Source organism: Podarcis bocagei, assembly GCF_964188305.1.
Source record: "Podarcis bocagei genome assembly, chromosome: 7".
Taxonomy (NCBI): domain Eukaryota; kingdom Metazoa; phylum Chordata; class Lepidosauria; order Squamata; family Lacertidae; genus Podarcis; species Podarcis bocagei.
Genome location: NC_138132.1, coordinates 22,032,011 through 22,044,686, shown reverse-complemented (window position 1 = coordinate 22,044,686; position 12,676 = coordinate 22,032,011).

Below are 12,676 nucleotides of genomic sequence, written 5' to 3'. Positions count from 1 at the left end.
AGCGGAGGACCCGTGCTCTCCCCGCTGGTGTCCGGTGAAGAGTCCTGGAGCCCTCTCGCCGATTCCCCCATCAGCCCCTCTATATACCTGGTGTTGCGCTGATTTGCTTCCCCATCTGCGGAGCTGCCTCTCTCCCTGCTGGGCCCTTCTCCAGCATCATTTGAGAGCCTTCCCTCCGCCTCTAGCTCCGATGTCAGTTCCCTGACAGTTATGTCACAGCAGACTGACGTGAATGCCTCCTATCAGCTAAGAGCCCTCTCTCCTGGAGAGGTGCCTGGAATAGATAAAATATTGGTACAGTGGTACCTTGGTTCTCAAAGTTAATCTGTTCCAGAAGTCCATTCCAAAACCAAAGCGTTCCCAAACCAAAGCGCGCTTTCCCATGGAAAGTAATGCAAAATGGATTAATCCATTGCAGACTTTTAAAAACAACCCCTAAAACAGCAATTTAACGTGAATTTTACTATCCAACAAGACCACTGATCCATAAAATGAAAGCAATAAACAATGTACTACAGTCACACAGTCAATCAATCAGTAGCTGAACTGGGTTCCACACAGTCACAAAAACAAAACAAAAAAGCAGCGAAAACAAAAAAAACGGCAAAATAAATAGCAAAAACAGACAGACCTCAGCGTAACACTCAAAACGGAAGTGTGGCACTCAAAACTGAAGGGTGGCACTCAAAACAGAGCACGTTCAGCTTCCGAAAAAGGTTTGCAAACCAGAACACTTACTTCCGGGTTTGCAGTGTTTGGGTTCCAAGTTGTTTGAGTACCAAGGCGTTTGAGAACCGAGGTCCCACTGTATGTCTCTATGTGACTCTCAGGAATTTGGCTGCACTTCCTCCCCAGGACACATTCCCTTACTGGCCTTGCTCTGTGGCCTTCTTGAATGCTTTTGCCTGGCCAGGATATAATAATGGCTCTTGGGGAACAAAATGCATGGATGGAGGCTACAGAGGTGTGGGTGGAGAAACCTCTGACTTTCCATGGCTGGGGTGTAGCCTACTATACAGAGCAGTCATAGCCCCTGTCCTACCGACTTTGTGCCTCTGGCCTCATCCACCACTGGTATGTGGGCCCCCTAGAAGATTGTTCAGCAGGGAGTGTGGCCCTCAAGCTGAAAAGGGACCCTCACACTCCAGTCTATATGGTCAAGCCAGTCCCAGGATCCTCTCTCTGCAGTCCTCTTTCTAGCATGCTTTGGCCTAAGTCTGTTTTAACTGCTCTTCCCACCAGTCTGCTGAACCAGAGATATATTTTTTCTACTAGAAAGGGAGCTAATGAGTTACAACAGGGCCAGGCACACGGTGTGAGATTCACAAGCACGATCTCTTTTTGATAAGAGGAGGGATGGGTTTGAAAACTTAGCGGAATGGCCCAGCCAAGCCAACGGTCCCAAATCGATTCTTTCATGTGAGAAGTGCCTTGTGTCGCATGGGATGTCTTTATCGCTTGGGAGGGAAAGATCAAAACGACCAAGGCATGAAGTGTGCTAATAAGCACAGGCACTTAAACGCTTGCTCTGTCCTTCTGCCCAGCATGTATTCATTTAAGCCAGCTGTCACACTGACCTTCATTCTCTTACGGCAGGGTTTATGCCATGGGATAATGTGAAATTTAACGTCAGATGGAGATTCAGAGGCAATTTCAAGCTAACAAGGAGAAACTGAGCTCAGTATCTGGAGCTGTCACTCAAGTATATGCAGGGAGAGCTCTTACTAGCCTGGTGACAGACTGAACGATATAGCACACCCCACCACAAGGAAGGAAGGGGGAGATATGAAGCTACTGCTTCCATTCACCAGGCTACATGTGTATCTAAGGTAAACAATGGGATGCGGGTGGCGCTGTGGTCTAAACCACTGAGGCTCTTGGGCTTGCCGATTGGAAGGTCGGTGGTTCGAATCCCCACGATGGAATCATAATACTAATAATAATAATAATATAATTTTTATTAGTTTTTTTAACATATCATTTTCAACAGTAATTAAACATACTTTTACATCTTATTCAAATTTTTGACTACCATCAATCCTGTCTGAAAATTTTCCAATCTAATCTCTCAGTATGCATTTCTTATCTTCCCTATTACATTTCAAACTCATAACCAATACCTCTATCTTTTTCTACTTTGTAACACTTCGTATATTTCTCCTTACAAAACTTCTTGTAGTCCTACTAGCGTAATTTGTTGATTACAGTTGCTCTTCAAATAATTCATATACTTCTTCCAATCTTCTGTAAATCTCTGGTCCCGCAGTGTAATAATAATAGGGGTTGCTTGTGCGTAAGTTGCCACCACTCCTGGCTAGGTTGCCTGGTTGAACCTTTTCTGTCTGGACAGCCCTTCACTTCGTGGCTGTCTCAGTCGCTAGCAGGATCCATCAGTGGGCGTTTCTTAAACCTTTTCCAGCATAAAAGCTGTTTGACGCCAAGTCTCCTCCTACTCTCCCTGCGCGGAAGTCTTCTGCGCAGGGAGGGTGTGGGTAGCGGAGGACCTGTGCTCTCCCCGCTGGTCTCCGGCGAGGAGTCCTGGAGCCCCCTCGCCGATTCCCCCATCTGCCCCCCTTTATCCCTGGTGTTACGCTTATTTCCTTCCCCCGCTGATGAGCTGCCTCTCTCCCTGCTGGGCCCTTCTCCAGCATCACTCGGGAGCCTGCCATTTTGTCCAATTCTGCATAGTCCATTAATTTCATCTGCCATTCTTCTTTCATCGGAATTTCTTCTTGTTTCCATTTCTGGCCTAATAATACTCTTGCCTCAGTTGTTGCATATAAACATCTTGCCTATTAATGTCCTGACCTATAATTTATTATACCCCGTCCATCTGGGGAGTGAGCTCCCGTTGCTCTGTCCCATTTCCTGCCAACCTAGCAGAAAGCACGCCAGTGCAAGTAGATAAATAGGTGTGGCGGGAAGGTAAATGGCATTTCTGTGTGCTCTGGTTTCTGTCACGGTGTCCTGTTGTGCCAGAAGTGGTTTAGTCATGCTGGCCACGTGACCCAGAAAGCTGTCTGTGGACAAATGCCGGCTCCCTCGGCCTGAAAGCGATATGAGTGCCGCAACCCTATAGTCACCTTTGACTGGAATTAACCATCCAGGGGTCCTTTACCTTTACCTAAAATAAATATGCGGACTTCCCTCCCGCCTCAGGATCACGATGTATATTCTTGCCCACCGCACTGAAAAATGGTGAAATGCCTTCCTCCAATCCTCTGCCCATGGGATGGTAAGTTTGGAAGGGGGCATCTTGCAACCCAAAGAAAATGTAGAGGGAAATCAACTTCTTTTAGAAAACGAGGACAACCCCGAGGAAAACTAATACATGTGCGGATGAATCACTACTGAACTTTGCCAGGGAGGAGATGTACTCATGAGAGATGCATGAGCTTACTCAAGACAAGAGTCATCCGTAACTTCTGATTGCAGGAGCTCTGTGCCGGCTCCTGTAACCTACGCCTAAATTCTCTCAAAGGAGGACTTTGATCAAAACACTCCACACGTTTGACATAACGAGGGGTCTCTGCAGAGTGCCATTAGCCATATAAAAGCAATTGAAGGGAGTTTCACAGGGACTCGGATTGTAGACTGATGCCACTACTGTCACAGTCTCAGAGGAAATCATGGTTCCTCTTAATTAGCAACAAAGAATTGCAACCGCAAGGACAACATCAAAACATGATTCAGAAAAGATGTAAAGCGCCCGTTCGTCTGCTAATCCTGAGTACCAAGCTCATGTGCCCAGTGCAGAAACAGATGGAAGTAGAACTCTATCCTTTGGTCTTAAATCGTTTCTGATGCTAAAGGGGCAACCAAAATTATCAAGGGACTGGAGCAACTAGCCTGTCAGGAAAAGTTCCAATCTTTGGGGCTTTTTTGGTGGGGGGGGGAGCGAGTAAAGGAGGGCACAACTAGAGAAGGGGGAGAAATTTGATTCAGTTTGCATTCAAAAGCAAAACTACTTAATATCACTTTCCAAAACCATATGCCAGGGTTTCCCAAACTTGGATCTCTAGCTGTTTTTGGACTGCAGTACCCATCATCCCTGACTACTGGTCCTGCCAACTAGGAATGGTTGAAACTGTAGTCCAAAAACAGCTGGAGACCAAAGTTTGGGAAACCCCGGCATACGTGAACCGAAACACAGCTGCCCTTTGAAATTCACACTTGAAATCTGGCAATGCAGTTTTGCAGTCAAGTAATGTGGACAAAAATGCACATACTAGGGTAAAGTGTGAATATAAGTGCATATATTCATGAAAGTTGCATCCAGAAATGGAATATATTTGGGAAATTTTTATCAGAAAAATTAGCTGGTCATGAGGACTTAAATTGAAAACCAATGTGGAAATGTGGGAAAATGAACTTAAATGTGAAGAAATGAGAAATAGAGAGAAAACAAAATGGACAGACTCGCCTAACTTAGACAGTGATGGATGTGCATAAAATTGTGCAGTGGAAACAGTGAAAGTGGATAGGGGGGTGCTTTTCTCCCTCTCTCCTAATGCTAGAGCCCAGGGTCATCCAATGAAGCTGAAGGGTTGGAGATTCGGAACAGATGAAAGGAGGTATGTCCTTACACAGCGCAAAGTTAAACTATGGAATTTGATCACATGAGATGCAGTGATGGCCATTCATGGATGGGTGAAAAGAGGATTAGACCATATCATGGATGAGGCTATCAACAGCTACTGGTTACTTCCAGTATCAGAGGCAATACACTTCTGAATACCAGTCGCTGAGCATCATGAACAGGAAAGTGCTATTGTGCTCATGTGCAGCTTCTGAGTTTTCCACCAGCATCTGCTTGACCCAGCAGGACTCTTTCTATGTCCTTAACCAAATTTCTAGTTTAAATTTCAGCTAGTGAACAAGACATAGAGAGGATTAAAAAACAATGGGTTGGATCCACTCTGGGGCATACTTAGAACTAGGGGGGGGGGGAATTTGATTAAATTTACTTTTCAAGGCAAACCTACAGAATCCACACTTTCTGAAACAACACATGCACTGAAACAAAACCATCCTTCAAAATGTGCACTTCATACGAGTGATGTGCACAAAAATGCATTCATATGGGTAAAGTGTGCATATGAATGCATGGTAACATACAAAAACACATGATATACAGGGAAATTACTTTGCCAAAAAAAAAGGTGTGTCTTAGGCAAAATTGCATAGAAAAATGTCTTTATTGGAAACAATTTGTACTAAAATGCCAACAAATTTTCATGAGGATTTTTTTTTAAAAAAACAACACCACAGATTTCTGCAGAAACACAGAGACCTGAATTTAAGACTGGAAAAATGAGAAACTGAAAGTACCCCAAACTGACAGATCCATCCCTACTTAGAACTTAGATACAGTGGTGCCTCGCAAGACGAAATTAATTCGTTCCGCAAATCTCTTCGTCTTGCGGTTTTTTCGTCTTGCGATGCACGGTTTCCCATAGGAATGCATTGAAAATCAATTAATGCGTTCCTAGGGAAACCGCCTTCAGACCAGGTCCGGGGACAGTCTGTCCCCGGACCTCTTCTGAAGGCTGGGGGGGGGACAAGGGCTTTTCTTCCCACCCCCAGCATTTTAAAAAACCCCGGGACAGCGGAGGACTTCTCCGCTGTCCGGGCGATCTTAAAATGCTGGCGGGTGGCATTTTAAAATCGTCCCGGACAGCGGAGGACTTCTCCGCTGTCCGGGGTGATTTAAAAGCCCCTGGGAAGGCAGGCAGGGGGGACAAAGACTTTTGCCCCCTGCCAGCCTTCAGAAGAGGTCCTGGACCTCTTCTGAAGGCGGGCGGGGGGCGAAAGTCTTTGCTCCCCCCCCCCGCCTGCCTTCAAAAGGTGTCCCCGCGGCGGCGGGAGGTGTCCCCTGCCCCCCGCCCGGCTTCGGAGCACCGGGAGAAGCGATCTCCCCGCAGCCCCTTGCTGCAAAAGACGTCCGGGGGAAGCGGGGAAGAAGGGCTTCGCTTCCCGCTGCCCCCGGACGTCTTTTGCAGCAAGGGGCTGCAGGGAGATCGCTATCTCCCTGCAGCCCCTTGCTTCAGAAGAGGTTCGGGGGCAGCGGGAAGCGAAGCGATTCGCTTCCCGCTTCCCCCGGACGTCTTTTGCAGCAAGGGGCTGCAGGGAGATCGCTATCTCCCCCCAGCCCCTTGCTTCAGAAGAGGTTCGGGGGCAGCGAGAAGCGAAGCGCTTCGCTTCCCGCTTCCCCCGGACGTCTTTTGCAGCAAGGGGCTGCAGGGAGATCGCTATCTCCCCCCCCCCCCAGCCCCTTGCTTCAAAAGAGAAGACCCGCTGTCCCCGGGGCAAGCTTCGTTTTGCGAAGCAAGCCCATAGGGAAATTCGTCTTGCGAGGCAACTCGAAAACGAAAAAAACCTTTCGTTTTGCGAGTTTTTCGTCTCGCGAGGCGTTCGTCTTGCGGGGTACCACTGTACTTGTTGAAATCGAGAGTCTGCATAAGTCATGCTCATTTCAATGGGTGTGCTCTAAACAAAACAAAGCCTAGATCCAATCCAGTGAAAAAAGCTTCCCTAGCTGTGTCATCCTGCAAGAGGTCCAGAAGCGAAGACCTTGTCACAAACGAGGAGGGACCCAAGCTGTCTCCAACTCATATTTCTTGCCTCAGCTCATTATAGATGAACTTCTTCCATTCCTCTACAATGTGGTGACTATTTTGGAACATGTCGCCAGTGCCCCGCTGCCTCTGCCTCCAAGGGGGACATAGGAAGCAGAGGGAACTATGGAACTGGGATCCAAATTGTTGTAGAATAGGTGAGCAAGGGAATAAAAAGTAAAGGGACCGCTGACCATTAGGTCCAGTCGTGACCGACTCTGGGGTTGCGGTGCTCATCTCGCTTTATTGGCCGAGGGAGCCGGCGTACAGCTTCCGGGTCATGTGGCCAGCATGACTAAGCTGCTTCTGGTAAACCAGAGCAGCGCACGGAAACGCCATTTGCCTTCCCGCCAGAGCGGTACCTATTTATCTACTTGCACTTTGACGTGCTTTCGAACTGCTAGGTTGGCAGGAGCAGGGACCGAGCAATGGGAGCTCACCCCGTCGCAGGGATTCAAACCACCGACCTTCTGATCAGCAAGTCCTAGGCTCTGTGGTTTAACCCACAGCGCCACCCGCATCCCTCCCACTCTCTTAGGAACCCAAAAAAAAATAAAAAATAAAAACTGGATGTACATTTCCAAAATATAAGATAAAAAAAACAAATAAAATAAAACCTACATACAGCAACAGTGTTTTGTGTTGTGTAGGCTCCTATGATGTAAGTAATGGGCCCTGCCTGCTAGCCTGCTCCCTAAAATATCACTGGTTTGCTTCTTTCTATATAGAGGGTGCCTACATTCTGCATGGACTGGTTGTATGGCAACATGTGCAAATGGCTTTACATACCTATTAGGTCCATAAATTACCATATAGCATATATTCAACACAAAAAACAGCAACCATTTGTTGTTGACAAAGGACAGCTGGACATATAAAGGGCCCCATTACCTTCAGTAGCTTAGGGCCTCATCAAACCTAAATCCAGCCTTGTTTGTGATCCCTTTTCTAATAATCCCTGGAATGGAATCCACTTTTGTCACAGCTGCTGCATTCTGGGGCTGACATTTTCATTGAACTAATCATCACAACCCCAATATCTATCTATCTATCTATCTATCTATCTATCTATCTATCTATCTATCCGGTTGGCAGCCCAAGAAACAGGGCCTTTTAACTGAATAATGCTATTGAGATAATTTTAACGGCTGGTATTGTTCAGTGGCTATTGTTTTATGCTTTGCATTGCTTTATATTTTAAATTCATTTCATGCTTTTAATTGTGAACCATCCTGGGAGAACCCTTGACCCTGAAAGGTGGTATTGGTGTTGCTGGTCTCATACTGTAGAACATTCTTCCAGCAGAAATTCAATAACCCTCATTTTTTAACTTTCAGGCATCTCTCAAATACCCTTTTATGCTGACAGGCCTTTGCTTGTTTCAATTGATATGGCAGTCTAGATATACTGTTAGAAATAAATCTAAATAAATAAATAAGGACAAAACTTGGTATTTACCACATATCATACTGCACAAAGGCTCAAATTAAGACTGAAACCCTAAAAACACCCGACTGAGTTCCCTTAGGCACCTTCTCCACATATAATCTAGACTTCGCAAGTTGTTGTTTTTTAATGTTGATTTTTTAAAAAAGAAAATACTATGATAATTTAACAACATGGGCATGAATGTAGAAATTAACATGTTTTGAGAGTGAGATAAAATTGCTGCACGAGGGACATCTGTGCTTGTCATTTTGAGTTTTTATGCTGCAGATTTGCTTATTCGTAAGAGAGCAGAAAATATTATTTACATAGAGAATTGGGACTGCACGGGGAGGAGGGTCTAAATTCCCTTAGAAAGAATAGATGCAGTGCTTATTCGTAAGAGAGCAGAAAATATTATTTACATAGAGAATTGGGACTGCACGGGGAGGAGGGTCTAAATTCCCTTAGAAAGAATAGATGCAGTGCTTTCTTTCTTTAAAAAAAATGTTTAGGGGTACTCTCGTTTTCCTACTCATATTGAAATACTGCTCCACAATGAGGCCAAACTTAGATTCACAAAATGTTTATTGGTTTGCGTGCCCCTGCGTCCCGCCAGAAAAAAGCCCTGAATAGATGTAAAACTTATGCATGGTATCCCCGCTTTATTTTCCTCCCTTTCCATTTTGTTCCTCTCCTTTTTTGCACACACACCCAGATTCCCATTCTCTGTTTTACATCATGAGCCTTTGGACAAGGAATATTTATACAACACTATTGCCTGCCACAAGCCCCTGAGACAGGCAGGCTGCAAATCTCAATGACTAAATATTCCCACATGGAGCACTTAGGATTCAAGATATATAAACAAAATAATTTGTTCCCTGCTGCGGAGAGATTCTCGGGAACTCTAGACATAATACAAAACTCTCACACACCTTTCTGAAAATTATGGCAAATTAGCACCAAAGCCAGTCTTGTGGGTCTAGAGAAGTATAACTAACTGGAGATAGCACTGGAAACGGATAGTCACACCCAGCCTCACTCCCTCACATTTGGGTGAAATGGGATACATCCTTCCCCTCCTCTCTCTCTCTCTCATTCTCTCTCTCTCTCACACACACACTCCTGGGTATTTACAGACCCTTTACAATCACAGGCACAGATGGAGGAACCACAGCAAAGGACTAATAGCAGACATCCCAACAGTTGCTCAGTGCTCTTTTCCCTCACAAGCATCAGCCCAAACAGCACTGAGAGCTATGACTGGTACATGAAGCCTTTTTCCTGTGGGCCTCTCCAGGTACAGATGTGAAAAGGCACTGTTTCCCATTCTGTCCTATATTCATCACATGTGTCAGGGCTGCCTCAGGTCTCAGCTCACAAAAGACCAACGCCAGGTTCTTCTTATATACAAGGATGTTTATTGCAGTTCATTATTGGTTCCACAACCGAGGCGCGCAGCCCCGCGTCTCTTAGCCTAGACGTTTTAAGTCCCCTCTGAATCGGTCCCGCCCCTACACCAGCTTAAGAGGCTTGTGCTAGTCCACCTCTTCCTGTCTTTCCTTTTCCGCAGGGTCTTTCTGCCCCCCTGGGTTCCTTCCCTCCTGCTCTCTCCTGAAGCAGATTCCTCAGATGCCTGTTCCCCCCTCCTTCGTGCTTTGGGGCCAGGCTCCTCCTCCGGGCTTTCTCCATTTCCGCGCGCCTCCACATTTGAACTTGGCGCGCGTTCGCTACCCCTGACCTTCCTCTTGACACTTACACTACTCCCTGTACTACTCTCCGCCTCTTCCGGCAGGACGTCCTGCCCCGATCTCCTTCCCCTGTCTCCTTCCTGCTCCGCTCCGTGTGTCACACTGGGAACTCCACTCTCTTCACTTCGTTCCTGCTGGGAAGCCGGCCCCGATCTCCCACTCCCACTCGGGGTTTCCCTGCTGCTTCCCTGCTCCTGGCAGGTCCCCCCTGTGACCCCCCTTGGTCTGACTAGGGGCGCCCCCTTCTGGGAATCCTCCGATTCACTTGAGAGACTCATGGAAGACCTCAAGTCATTGTCATCCTCTTCCTCACTGTCCTGTGATTCTTCCCCATCGCTCTCCGTCTCCCCCCTCACCTGTGCCTCTGTCTCTGAACCCCTGACAACATGCAACGTCGTTTCCATTCAGCTGCGATTTGTCTTCGCATCAAAATCGATGTTGAAGTTCTCTGTGGTCTGCTCAGGACCAAAGATGGCTTTAATTTCTCCAGCTTTCCTTTCTTTGCGTATTTCCCACTACGGCATGGGCACCTAGTTCACAGATTTTGCTGAAGTCCAGTTATACAGTGGTACCTCGGATTAAGAACTTAATTCATTCTGGAGGTCTGTTCTTAACCTGAAACTGTTCTTAACCTGAGGCACCACTTTAGCTAATGGGGCCTCCTGCTGCCGCTGTGCCGCCGCTGTGCGATTTCTGTTCTCATCCTGAAGTAAAGTTCTTAACCCGAGGTATTATTTCTGGGTTAGCGGAGTCTGTAACCTGAAGCATCTGTAACCTGAAGCGTCTGTAACTCGAAGTACCACTGTATTTTTTTATGTTATTTGTGATACCTAGTGCTTCTGAGCACTGGCCAGCTCACTCACTCCTTCAGAATTCTTGACTGAATATCATTATTAGGCTATGCTGACTGGAATTCATTTAATGACCAAATATTCCTCAGCGGTCTCTTCCCCCCCCCCCTTCCTTATTGACCTTTCCCATTCTTCATCCCGTTTCAAGCTACAATCTATGCACATGTACCTGGAAGCAAGTCTAATTGAACTCAATGGGACATAGCGTAAACATGCATAGGAGAATACTGTAAATGTCTCTTCACAGCTTCCTTACTTTACAAAGATTTGTTATTTTTGCCTTCTCTTTTGAGATCAGTCTTCCAAGTAGAAGTATGGTCCTTGCATATCCTTTGTCTTTCTGTTGCTTCTAATATTAAAACATTTCTTCTAATATTGAAAAGATTTATAAAATATTGCCTGCTCATTGCAACTAATCTGTATCTGTGGCATGAGCATTTTGTTTTGACATGTTCCATATACTGTACTAATCTACCGATATTAGAAAGGGTGGGAAGACAAGGGAACATTACAGGATGTCCTAGCCAGGAACATAATAACCTCAGCTGAATCCTTGTTGGATAATGCACCTAAACCGTTTCATGCTCATTGCATGCCACACACCAGGCACAGTTCTCTTCCTTGGCTGAATGTGTCCTTATGAATACTTTTTTTGGGAGCAGGAGACAGGGAAAACAATAAGTGACCGAACAGTCTGTACTCTTCACATTCATGCATGCTTCCTATATATAGCTGATAACTTGCAGAAAGAATAACCAGGGTGCCTAATGGGTATAAATATTGTTAGGAACTCTCTGTATTATGAATGCAACAGTTATCACTATTGTAGAAAGGGTGGTTGCAGCAATGACATATTGCCTCATCCGTCAAGAGACCCATGTAGGTTTTACATAGGGGCACAATGTTTTGAGGACAGGAAAGATGTTACTGTGGTGGGGAGTTTATATGGAGGATAAGTGGCAGACAATGAAAGTTATATGCTGTGGAATACAGTATATCAGTTTATAACCTCCCCAATGTCATTCTTATTAATCTTATTCCATGGTGCACCAAGAACCAATGTGATCTATCTGCTCCCCCTGTCATCACCGCCTACGCCACCAAAACACATTAAGGTCCCAGTTAAGTCTTTCTAAATTCTAGGGAAATGCAGAAAGCTGTTGTTGTTGATGAAGATGATGTTGTTATTGTTGTTGTTGCCACTACTATTACAATGGTACCTTGGGTTAAGAACTTAATTCTTTCTGGAGGTCCGTTCTTAACCTGAAACTGTTCTTAACCTGAGGTACCACTTTAGCTAACGGGGCCTCCCGCTGCTGCTGCGCTGCTACCGCACAATTTCTGTTCTCATCCTGAAGCAAAGCTCTTAACCCAAGGTACTACTTCCGGGTTAGCAGAGTCTGTAACCTGAAGCGTCTGTAACCCGAGGTACCACTGTACTATTATTATTAACAGAGGCAAACATTTCTGATAAGGTATGTTTCCAAATTAGTACTGAATCAGCCTTGCTGATGTGATCCTAAGGAAAGGAAAGCAATAGGAAAGAATAAATGGACAGAAATCTGAAACAGCAATATTCCAAAACCAGTGGGGGACATTTTAACCTCCTGGAGACTGTAACTGACCTTAAGGTGCCTATTCTGGAACAAAGGGAACTTCAAAAGGAGACAAAGTGAAACCGCCAAATTGCAATTCATCAAGACAACCAGTGAATTGAATTAAGAGGATGAATTTTCTAACACTATAGCATTGGTTCTCCAACGCTAGAAAGTCTGCTATCAACAGCTATTTTTCCTTCTTCTTTAATTAACAACTTTCCTGCATTTCCTTTCCTTCTGGTCCTCACCGTTTTACCATCTCCTTTCCCCATCTGCAACTCAGGATAAGCCCATTTCTCCCTCTCACCCACGTCCCAAAACATGTATGAATTAGAACGTCTGAAGTGCTTTCCCAGGAATGAGGAACCAGAAAATTACTATTAGTTACTATTGTTATTATTCATCCAAAGTTCCCAGGGCGGGTTACAACA